Source organism: Rousettus aegyptiacus, unplaced genomic scaffold (assembly GCF_014176215.1).
Source record: "Rousettus aegyptiacus isolate mRouAeg1 unplaced genomic scaffold, mRouAeg1.p scaffold_m13_p_10, whole genome shotgun sequence".
NCBI classification, from domain to species: Eukaryota; Metazoa; Chordata; class Mammalia; order Chiroptera; family Pteropodidae; genus Rousettus; species Rousettus aegyptiacus.
Window position 1 is genome coordinate 58,425,804 of NW_023416285.1, and position 12,926 is coordinate 58,438,729.

Below are 12,926 nucleotides of genomic sequence, written 5' to 3' on the forward strand. Positions count from 1 at the left end.
GTGGAACAGCAACTCTCTTCCATACAGAAGTTCTGGCAGGTGTCATTGTTTCTTTGTTCAGTCCTTCTCCCACATAGCCTGTAGGCATAGGCGGGTGCCAAGTCTGAGTCTCCATCAACCTGGCTAATACCGTGTGACCTACTCTAGTGATTCTATAAGGTCTTGTCCTATTCAACTTGCAGGCCCACCCAAACCAATTCCAGTGTCTTTTCCCACAAACAGTCTGTCTTGGCTCACATTTTAGACTTTTGTAAAATCTCTTAAAGATTCACAAACTCTAAACAAACAGTGACCTGGCTCAGCATGTCCTGTGCCTTTTGCTAAGCAGCCCCACTTCCAGCACTAATGACAGCTGACTTGGGTTTGCAACTTAGCCTCTTCCATGAGCCTCCAAACCCAGAAAAGGTGTCAGTAATCTGTAGATCACTTTGTAGCTCCTATGTCTGGGATCAGGTGGAAGTAGCTCTAGGCTGTGTAAGGACAGCAGCTGAACTTGGCATGCACCAGAATCCCTCCCTAGAGGCCCACAACCAACACACCTGGTGGCCAGCTTCAGATCACCACAAGCACCAGAGCACTACCCAAGCACCACCACAAACAATATACCCAAAGTGCAGACTCAGCTAGCGCAAGAGCCCCACTAAAGTGAATCTCACTCCATGAGGTCAGCCCTGCACAACAGCTCCTCCACTATTGTCACAGCCATTCTTCACAGCCAGTCATCCTGAGGGTAAATCCCTCCTACTGATGCCACAACAGCAATCAAGGCTCAACTACAACAGGAGGGCACACACAACTCACACAAAGGATACCCCTGGAGTATATGACTCAGATGACAAGGGTCACTATGCCTATGGGTCCCACAGGACACCTACTATATAAGTCCACTTTGCTGAGACTGGGAGACATAGCCAATCTACCTAATATATAGAAACAAACATAGGGAGTCAGTAAAATGAGAAGACAAAACAAAACAAAACAAAACAAAACAAAAAAACATGTCCCAAATCAAGGAATAGGACAAAACTTCAGAAAAAGAACTAAACAAAAAGGAGAAGAGCGATCTACTGGATGTAGAGTTCAGAACACTAATTATAAAGCTGCTTAGTGAACTCAATAAAAGAGTAGATGAACTCAGTGAGAACTTTAACAAAGAGATAGGAAACAAACAAACAGATGAGTATGAAGATAGAAAACAAACAAAAAAAATCAGAAGGGAGGACTACAATAATTGAAATGAAGAATACATTAGAGGGAATCAACAGTCAATTAGTTAAAGTAGAGGATTGAATCAGTGATTTGGCAGACAAGGTAGCAGAAAACACCCAATCAGAATACCAAAAAGAAAAAAAAAGGTATTTTTAAAAAATGAGGATAGTTTAAGAGACCCCTGGTGCAACATCAAGTGTACCAACATTCACATGATAGGGGAACCAGAAGGAGATAAGAGAAAGCAAGGGATTGAAAACCTATTTGAAAAAATAATCAAGAAATACTTCTTTAACTTGGTAAAGTAAATAAACATACAAGTCTAGGAAGCACAGAGAGTCGCAAACAAGATGAACCCAAATAGGACCACACCAAGACATATCATAATTAAAATGCACCCATTTCTAATCATTATGAAAAAATGCCCTCATATATTGTCTAAATAGTACAGAGAACAGATGCATAGGCAATGAAATATGGAACGGACATTAAAGGCCATCTAGCATCTAGGTTAGTAACTGGCTTCAAGGAGACCTACTATGATTGGTTTACTTTCCCTTCTAGCTCCTAAAATCATTTAAGAAATCCCTGATTTCAGTTCATTCTTTCATTTTACGGAAAAAAAAAAAGGAAGAAAAAAAAGAAAAGAAAATTGAAGAGTTGAATTAGGCATTAAATAGTGAAAACAAATCTTGCTAACTGATTTTCACACTAAAGATTCAAACCCACAAACCTGACAATAACTAGTAGAATGATTTTATGTAAAGCATGTGTAACTGTCACTGAGTAAAATGTCTTCCAGTGTCTAAGAATTAGTAACCAGGGTCCAAAGTTGAAGACAAATATGTACTAACTATCCAAGACAGCTGGTCAACCACTCTTGAGCTAATTATGGGATTGTAGAACCAGCCTTAACTCTACTAACAACTACTATTTTATCCTCTTTCCCAATCTAAAAAATAAAGTAGAGCTATTTGAAGTAAGAGAGAGGCGAACATTAGATTTTTTTTTTCTCTTATAGAAATTGTAAGCTTTTGGAGAAAAATTATTAATTTTTTCATTCTGCTCTTAGAAGTCTATTGCCTAACAGACAACTAACTTAAGGAATGTTACACCATGCTCCCTTTCTTGCTGAAAATCCATTTCTAAGAGTATCACATGATTTCAGAAATTTTGAGGAGCAGCACCCTCATTCCCTGTGAGAGAGGTGTGGAAATAAAAGTAGACAACTTGATTTCACTATTTGGCATGTTAAGAATGTGTGGGTTTCTCAGAGTTCTGAGAAATAGAATTTCTGAGCTATATTTTCAGTATACCATATATAATATAATATATAATATATAATAACTATCCTTGGGGCAAGAGGATGACAGCAGCACAAATTTTTGGATATACCGTCTACTATAAGGGTTAAGAAAAGAAGGGAAAGTCAAGCTCAAGTCTGACTTTCCATTTCTGTAGTCCAGAAGTCTAAAATCAAGGTGGCTGAAGTATTGATTCCTTCTTGAGGCTCTAAGGGAGAATTAATTCCTAGCTTCTGGTGTCTTCCAGAATTATTAACATTCCTTGGCTTGTAGATACAAAACTCCAATCTCTGTTTCCAGCTTCATATGGCCTTTTTCTCTATATGTCTGTGTTTTCTCCTTTTTTTTTTTTTTCTTTATGAGGACATTTGTCATTGGATTGAGAGACCATTATAAATGCAGGATCTCATCTTGAGATAAATGATCTCATCTTGAGATCCTTAAATGAAGAACATCTGCAAAACTCTATTTACAGATATGGTCATATTTGCAGGTACCAAGGGTTAGAACTTGGACATATCTTTTTGGAGCCACTCAACCAACTGAGATCTGTCCTGAGAAGCTGTACAGCCAACAAGAGGTGATTTTATCACTTCCTCCTTAAGTAATGGCTGCTTTTGTCCCTTAAGCTTCACCCTCAATTTCTCAAAGAGAAAATTTTGAACCTAGAAGAGAGAGGTAGAGGATGCATCTCAGAGCCAGACTACTCTTCTCAGTGTTCCCTTCAGGTCCTAGAGGCAGTAATCTGGTCCACTGTAGGTAGAGGTGAGGAGATGATATTTAAATAGAGTTTGAGGTTCAATTTTCTAACTGGACTGGTTTTAATAAGTGCGATTCTAAATAGGGATCTCTCTGATATTGTTTAAGGGACCAGAAATGAAAATTTGTCCCAGCATAGATGAAGGAAGTGATTAAAGAGAAATAAAACTGCTCTGTGTTTTTAGGCAATTGAATTTAGACAGCTCAACAAACTGATTACATATATCCTTGAACAGTTTTAAATATACATTTTACCCTTGAACAACACAATTTTAAATTGCACAGGTCCACTTATGTATAGATATATTTTAATAAATACCTGACTGTTTTCAATCTGCAGTTAGAAGTCCTCAGATACGGACTGTATGCATTGATCTATGTCATTTTATATAAGAGACTTGAGAATCTGCGAATTTGGGTGCCTGCAGCATTTCGATTCCTCTCAGATAGTGAAGGACAACTTAAGTCTTGGGGAAGCCAAAAGTCCTTTGTGTGTTTTTGACTGCATGGGAATCAACATTTCTAATGCCCTCCATTTTTCAGGGGTTAATTGTGTGTGTGTGTGTGTGTGTGTGTGTGTGTGTGTGTGTGTATTTAATGTTTGAAGAGAGTACTCAAATTGTGAGTGGAAGGGTCAGGAGACCAGCAATCAGACCTAGACCCTACGTATCCAGAAGTTATGCCTCCTATCCAGGATTGATATTTGGCCTGATACATTATCATTTCTTTCTTGAATGATGTATTTTAAAATTTATCAATGTGTCCTTTCTTCTACATCTATTGCTATGGTTTTTTTTATGAATATATAAATACATAGTATCTTGTAGAACAAGGATTTGTAGTAAATCTGAGCTGAGATAATTGCATGATATATTTTATGGCTAGAATTTGTAAAAGATGACTAAAAAGGTAATTAGATGAAGAGCATGTGTATCTCAAGATTATAAAATACAACTGAAGTCTTAGCTCACTCTTTGAAAAGTGACAAAGGCTAAAATTTGTAATAATTTACATCTTTTTTACTGGATAAAACTTCACACTGTCTAGAAAAAAATCCGTTGGACTCCGTATCAAGTTAAACTCAATTACACTGTCCTAATTACATATTACTGTGAGCAATACCAAAAAGGTAAAAGACAAAGATCCTGTCTTGATAAAGATTAAAAGCTAATTAGGAGAGATTAGACTTGAAAAAAATGAAGAATTTAATTACCAATATAGAGTAACTTATAAAGAGTATTTATAAAACAATAGGTAATATAACATTTCAGGGGAGAGAGGGCTAAAGAGAGTCAGTCAGGAAGCCTTTTAAGAAGCGAAATTGAGGAATAGAACTATCACAGGGAAGCACTGACAGGTGTAGATTCACTTTCTCAAACATTGTATTAATCAAGAATTCAGTATTGAAAAAATGCAAAACATTAAGATAAATATCTTGATGTGATATTATTTTCATTTTAGTCTGACACATTTACCAATGAATTAAAATGTATTCATTACTACTAATATCTATCTAGAGAAAAATAATTATTGACTAATTCTTCCAGAATTTTTTATTTTTGAAATATTATATTAGAAAAATATTATAAGTATGGCAGAATTTCCATTAACAAATCTGAGCTATTTCAAAGGCACTTTTGAGTATCAATGAAACCTTGTAAAGAAAAATATGTCATTTAAAAAAAAATAAGATGTGTAAAACTTTCAAATAATTGCATTTTGCATCAGTGTATTTTTCCTACACTAAAATTTTTTGTACAAAATGTGGTAAGTTTTATATACATTTTTACTATTCATGTAATATTCATACTCTCATTTTTATGGCTTTTCCCCCCCCTATCTATCTAATGATCCTAACAACTAACTTTCCTGTCACATTAATTAGCCTTTTTTGTCACTTGTGAACCTATTAATATGTATAGGCTTATTATCACAATGATTTTAAAAATGTCCAAAATACAATTAAAATGTATTTTTGGTTAAATGATTAAGAGTTTATATTTATTTAATCAAATGTATTTTTTAATTTATTATTGCTAAATACTTTTAGAGGTGTATAAAAGATTTATGGGACAAGGAACTCATAATTTGGAGGATTTTATTTAAGAAAAAAATTTTTAAAATCTTTTAAAAAACATTGTATCACAAATATAAAACTGAGGAAAAAAAATGTTTGTATTAGTTACCTGGTTGATCCTTTTATATACATTCCCTGCACATTTTGAAAATTATACAAAATCAATAAAATTAAGACAAATGCAATTTAGATTTTCTTCTAGGTTATATTGACTTACATAATTATGTGATCAAGTTATATTGTTTGAATAACAGAATATGCCACCCCAAAATATGTCTCTTTGGCATAAGCATTATTTTGAGCTGACTATTTTGAAAAACAGGGGACACAGGAGAAGTTCTAAAAACAAGTAGAAGTTTCATATTTGAAAGAGAAATTTACATTAATAAAGGAAATCTTCATTTGTAAGGGTGTCCCCATCTCTGTACCTGGAAGAGAAGGATGACTCTAAATGACAAGAGAATCTTATCAATAGAGAAGTCACTCACTTAAATCTGCATAACAAACCTTGTCTCTACTTACTGAGCTTTTCCCTGCTCATAACTGGTCTCTCCCTTTCCCCTACCCTAACACCTTTCTTCTGTCTTTAGCTGAAGATGGTATTTAAGCCTGAGTTCAAAGCTACCCCAGAGAGCTTCTCATTCCTTTATGAGTATTTTCCATGTATACATGATGCATGCATGTTATTAAACTTGTTTGTTTTTTTCTTATTAAATTGTTTTTTTGTAAGAAGGAATCTCAGCCAAGAACTCAGAAGGATAGAGGGAATATTGCTTCTCCTTCCCCTACATCTGTTATTCATTTTTCTACAATAATATAAACAAGTTAAACTGAGTGAAAAAAAATTTTCAGTGGTCACTCTTGCCAACCTGCTATGCAACATCTCCCTCTTTCCATTCTTGTTCCCCATGTACCAGTATTTAGTAGTGTATGATGATGTCAAGAGAGGCTGAAATAAGAAGACATGAACTCACATCCTCTTTCCAGTGGCATTTCCACTCCTCCAAAGAATAAATGAATGAATAAATGTATTCCATTTAATATTTAATGATGCCCAATGTATTCTAGGTAATTAAGCTGGAGTCCCACATTATTGAATTGTTCCTTTGTGTTGCTTCAGATTTTCTGTCTCAATCAAGATAGCATATTGCTTAAGAGTCTTAACTGGTTCTACGGTTTATTTGTAGTCTGCTTCCTCACCTGGCACAATGCCTCAAACATAGCAGGTATCCAATTCTTTAAATAGATTGCTTCTTTATGACCCCCAAGAGCCCTTTAAAGACTCAAACATCCTAGAAATAGTATATTTTCATGATTACTTTCTATTCCTTCATCACTTTCAGTAAACTAAATAATTTAATAATATTAAAGAGATGCAACTGACAAAGATGACCTTACATTCCCTCCTCCAACCATGGGCAGCCTTGTACAATGTTCTTATGCATGTTTCAGACACTGCGAGGGTGAAATAGCATGCTAAAATAGGTATTTGAAATTATCAGAGATCTTGTAATGTGTTGCCACATTTGGGCCACAGTCTCTCACTATATCACATACATTGTCTGTGTCCAATTATGTTTTTCATCTTTTTACATTTTTTTTTTGTAGGCCACGTACCCACAAAGCATTTCTTTATTTGGTACTTTCATTTTCTAGTTCAAGACTAAAACAATGTAGAGGAGACACAATGAAAAGCAAATTGGTTTTATAAACATGAAATCCCAGGTCTAGAAAATTTTCCAAGTTTGATTGTATTCCCCTATGCAATGGGGAAAAAAAGTATTATAATTAATTTGCATAAATATTGAACAAACTGAACTTGCATAATCCAACTATGAATTTTAATCAGTTTTAATGGGGACTCATGAAAATGACACAGTTTCCTAATACATTATGGGCTTAAAATACTGCACTTTTACTGAGCCTTTAAGTCATATGTTGAGTATGCGAAGGTGAAGGGTCCTATCAATTTTATTCCACTCTTGTTTTGCACTCTACATTGCACATCTCTGAATAGATTTTTCAAATAATTTCACTGAAATCAGGACTCGAAGAGTCCCCTGCGGCAGACCTATAAATCACATACTTTAATAGTGACTTCTATTTTCTGGGCCTTCTCTATTTTTCTATTAGTTTGTACCTAAGATTTTGTTGTCTATCTCTCAACTTTCATGAAATATAAAATTATGTCCTAAGCACGGTGCTCTGATTTTCTTCTGGATCAGCTAATTTGGCTTTTTACTTTTGTCATGAGAGTAACAATAATTTATCTTGTACTTCTGTACACAGTTCCTTCTGAACTTCCAAAATTTCTATTACAGACTGCATGTCTATAATACCAATGATCAAAAATCTTTTCTCTGAACCTGCTAGCTAACAAAGCAATTGGTAGGCTAAAGAATACAACTTATGATAAATGGTCAAGTGCTTTAGAATTGTTATCCATATAAAACAAAGAACTCTTCAGATGATCTTGTAGATGCCTCAACACCAGCAAAGGAATAAATTTAATTATCAAAGATCCACACTTAGAAAGATAAAGGGGGCAGAGGAAACTAAGCCATATAGAAAACACTGTGAACTGCATTTAGTCATTAGATTGGACCTCACTCCTTCAGTTTTATCCATGCTCCTATTTTCCACAGAGAAGCTTAAAACACAGCACGGCAGGCAAAGGAAATCTTCAGGGAACAGTGAAAGAAAAAGAAATTATTCTAAATAGTCCACAAATAAGATGAGTGTCTTCTTTAAAAAATCTAACTTTGTGGCTGGTACATAGCTTTCAGTCATGATAAATTAGAAATCTAAAGAAGTATTATTTGGCAAACTTTGTGGGAAAAAAAGATAAAAATGAATATGAGAATTAAAATGTAGCCAAACAATAAATGAAATAGAGACAAATTCATTTCTAAAAATAGCACTTTATAATTTTCAAACTAAAAGCAATTATTTTTGAATTTTAGAGATACAAGCACAAGATCAAATTGAAAAGGCATAATATTTTAGTAGTGAAATTTATGAATTGCTTTGAGAACTTGGCTTCTTTTAAAATATTTAGCCAAAAAAAAAAAATTGCATTCAGATGGGTTTAAACCATTACCTTAACACTACCTCATTATTATTTAAATCACTGTTTCTTTAGGAGAACCATATCCTGTGGCTAAAGAACATCTCCTTTTAGAATTTTCATATGCAAAGAAATATTTAAAAATTGTTATTCACCATTCCTACTCTAACCACATTCGTAGTTAATCTAGAGGATTCATGTGGTAATATTCTATGTTCCAATTTTATTCTTTGTCACAAAAGCACGCCTTTTGATTCTATCACCATTTATTGATAGACAGATGTTTTTGGACTTAGTCGACCTTTTCCATGCTCTCCTGTTTGATTAGCAGCCTATTTCTGTTCTCTTACAATAAAAGGTAGAATGGATTTAGCCAGTCAGAATTCAGAATATCTAAATAGTTAAAGCATAACAACAGACCACTGCTGGCAAGTAATGCAGACATTAAAATTCTAATGACTCATTCCCCTGTCACAGATGAGGAAAGGAATAGAAATAGACACAACATGGATCTGTTCTTCTGAAACTAATTATAACAAGAATTTGAGATGGTAAAGACTTCATCCATTCACGTAAATCAGTGTTTCTTTTAGCTTGCTTAGCCCTTGGGATTTGCCAAAATTTGGGCTTTCTGGGTATAGAATTAGGTTAGTTTAGGGTTCAGTATTAAAACACTTATTTTGAAGATGAAGAATAGAGTGATATGAAAGAAGGATGAAAGGGGGGTTGTAAAAAAGATAGACTATCTTTAATAAGAGGCATAATATAGGCGGAAACCTGATTTAAAAAAGAAATCAGGAAAAAATTTGGAGTCATTCTGACAAGAAACAAGTATCTATGCAATATGTTTCCTTATATATATTTTTGTGTTTCCATAATACAATCTCAGAGTTTATAAATTATTTTTATCCCACACAATATGAAAAAATAGTCAAAATATTCCAATAAACATATTTCTTGAATTTGGGGGAGGTGCTTTGCAAGATGCTAGTGAAATCAAACTGACTAAATACAGCATGTTTCCTGTCTTCTTGGACCCTATAATCGAGTTAGTAAGAGAGATATTGTACAAAGCATAAAGAAATAAAAACTTTTTAGACTTTACAAAATGGATTCCATGGGAGCCGTGACTGTAATGTCAACTGGCGCATAATGGGAACACGCTTAAGGTATGACCAGAATGCCCAAAACCACAGAAATGTCAGCCATGACTAGTCTGGATAAGCCCCAATCTGCAGGCACCAATAAGCATAAAGATTCTCCTCATGTAAGGTCCCCCATATAAGCTTAGACGATGCTCAAGCCTGACCTGAGAACATCACGGATGGGTGCATTGAGAGCCGAATACTCTGACCTGACCCGTAGTAACCACTGTCTTGGGACTGATGTGCAGCAATCCACACCACCCGTCAATAGAGCTCACTTTGGAGATGCTAAGAACTGTCATCTCTTCACTCTGTCAGTCTGTGGGGTAAGATTCTATACTTCTCCTCTGTACTTCCCTTTTCTGTGTTGTGTGTTAACCTGCGTGAGTACCTGATTAGTTATCGTGTTGCAGAAATATTGCAAAACAAGATCTTCAAGAAACCAAGCACCACTCAGAGAGTTAGAGAACTCAGGTTTATTAAGCCAGCGATCCCAGAAGAGCTAGTACTCTGAAGATCTGGACCCTGAGCTCAGGGGCAATTTTGCTTTTATATCCACATTGTTACAGTTGGCATGGGCTGGTTGGTGGATTTGTCCTCAGATGGTTACAGACCACCGAGTTGCCATGGGTTACGGGCAGTTACAGAGCATGTGATTTTTGAACAGGAATTTAGGTAATATATCTGTTATCGAGACAGAACAATCATAGGGGAGGGGAAGTCCTCATTTGATCTTGAGATTGCTCTGTCTTTTGGCCTATGCAGCAAGCATGTCCACAGAAGCAGGACAAAGAGCTGATTACAAGGTTAGCCATTTGAGTAGAAAATTCCTCTTCAATCTGAGAAGGTTCCACTCAATAAATCTGGCATTGTAGAAAGACACAAATGCATTCAAGATTGTTACTTTGGTGGCTGCTTTACTTGCTCACAAAAGATATTAATCAAATAGTCACAAAAAGAAATATGACATTGCCACTGTAATAAATAATGTGAACGGTACCAGAATATGCCACTCCAAAATATGCCTCTTTGACATATGAATTATTTTGAGCTAAAGGCCACTGAGGACTAGAAGATAAAGGAAAAAGTCTAGGTCTACAGCTATACCACCCTGAACACACCTGATCTCATCTGATCTCTGAAGCTATGCAGGGTCAGGCCTGGTTAGTACTTGGATGGGGGACCATCTGGGAATACCGGGTGCTGTAGGCTTTAATAAAAACAGGGAACAAGTTTTTCTTTGATAAAGGAAATGTCCATTTATAAAGGAAATTTCTGTTTGTAAAATGTGTCTCCCTCTCCCACACTTGAAGAGAAGGACTCTCAACAACTCTTATCAATGGAGAAGTTACCACACCAACTGACAAATGTATAACAAACCTCACTAAGCAACTCTTATTCACTATACTTTTTCTGGTCACCCTCTTGTTAAATTCTAAGGCCCCTTTCCTTTGTTTTGGTTTTGTATGGCATGTAAGTCTAAGTTCTAAACACCCTCTCTGTTTACTCATCACTGAGTGCTCTTGTGTATGCATGCATTATGCATTTGTTAATATGATGTGTTTATTTTCCTCTTGTTAATTTGTCTTTAGATAGTCTAATTTACAGAGCCCCAGCTAGAGAACCGAAAATGAGTTGAGGAGAGGATTTTTTTTCCTACCCTGTAATTGTATCAAGAGGGTACATGATAATTACTAGAACTTATAATGAGTGAAATGACTAAGGTGGGAGGTTCTCAAAAAAACTTGCCCAAGGAAGTTGTGATTGACTAAAACATGAAGGAGAGGGAAACTTAATTAGTGAAGGGAGCTATAACTCTTAGTAGAGGAAACAGTCTCTGAAAAGGCAAGGACAGGAAAGAGCTTGGCCGTTTGAGAGATTGATGTAGTTGTTGTACAAAGACTGAGGGGAGGGATATTTTGAGAGTTGGAGGAAAATAGGTAACAAATAATAGGCAACACTTTGTATCTTGTATCCTTTGTTAATTATTTTGGTCTTTTTAAGAACAGTGAAATGTACATGTTATCTGTGCATATGTGTGATATCTGTACAGATAACATCTGTACATGTGCATGATATCTGTACATTTGTAAGTTTCTCTTAAAAGTACCACATTACTACATTGAGGAGAATGAGTTGGTAGGTAATAAGGCAATAGGAAATATGAGAAGCTCAGTTAGGAAGTTATTGAGACTGTTTAAGTCTGAGATGATTACAACCCAGAAGAAGTTGGAAGTAATGAGGAAGAAAAGAAGTTAGGGATAGAGATTATTAAGCATTGAAAAGTTCACAAGTACTATTCAAAACTGAAGAGGTGTTGAATATATTAAGAAAAGACATGGCATTTGTGAAATTTAATACACAGATGATGCTGGTAAGGAATAAACAATACAGAAAATAAAGAATTACTTAATCATTCATGTTATCCTTTTACTCATCACCGCTTTTCAGTGACATGTAGTTTAATATTCTGTAGATTTGCATATTAGGAAGTTAAACTTTAGAGAAGTAAAGCATCTTACCTATGGTCATTCAGATAAAAGGTAGCACAGATAGGTTCCAATTCTTAAGTTTGAAGTATATTTAATGACTTCATCATTACTTGTTTGAAGTAACTTAACTAGTTGTTGATGTGAACTATTAGAACATATCTCTGACACAACAGGTAGATTTTTGTCCATTTTTTGAGATTGAATTATTTCCCTGATGCTTTCCCTCTCATTGCATCCACATGATTCCTGTCCACTTCATCATGGGTATGTTTCACCACCCCTTGACTTCATGTGTAACCAAATAACTTCCTTTGACCAAGAACATATGGGAAGAAGTAACAGTTGGCCAGAAGACTCCATTCACCACTGCCTGCAGAGTTCTATGCAGCCAAATTCAAATGAGATCAGCGAAGCTCCAGATGACACACAGATGCACAAGAATAAAGGAATGTTATCATAACCCACTAAATTTTGGGATGATTTGGTACAGAGCATTGTTGTGACGTCTCAGAATCTTTAATATGCTGAGAGTCTTATGATCTCACATTTGGAAGGCAGTTTTTCTAAATCAGCATTAGGAAATTCTAGATTAGAATAAGATCTATCAGTCAGAAATAATACTTTTCCTTAAGTTTATCTAAGTTTAATACACCTTAGCTTTCTGGGCAGCAAATGAGCTTAGTAATATATGCCATATGTTACAGGATGTTGAATGAAACATTTCCTGTCAACTTGGAAATTTTGGCTAAATCCCCAAAACTGACGACAGTAGGTGATATATTACTCACACATTCAAAGTGAGCTATACACATAGTAAACTGAATTTACTAAAGTGATTAAATTGCTCCTTCAGCTATCAACTATCATTACCAC

General features: G+C 35.2%; 1 non-coding gene across 1 annotated transcript; it reads left to right on the top strand.

Moving 5' to 3' along the window:
- Positions 1 to 10,654: 10,654 nt before the first annotated feature.
- Positions 10,655 to 10,773, top strand: LOC118608911. The gene has a single exon (XR_004953221.1). It is a non-coding gene; the product is annotated as a 5S ribosomal RNA (ribosomal RNA).
- Positions 10,774 to 12,926: the final 2,153 nt, after the last annotated feature.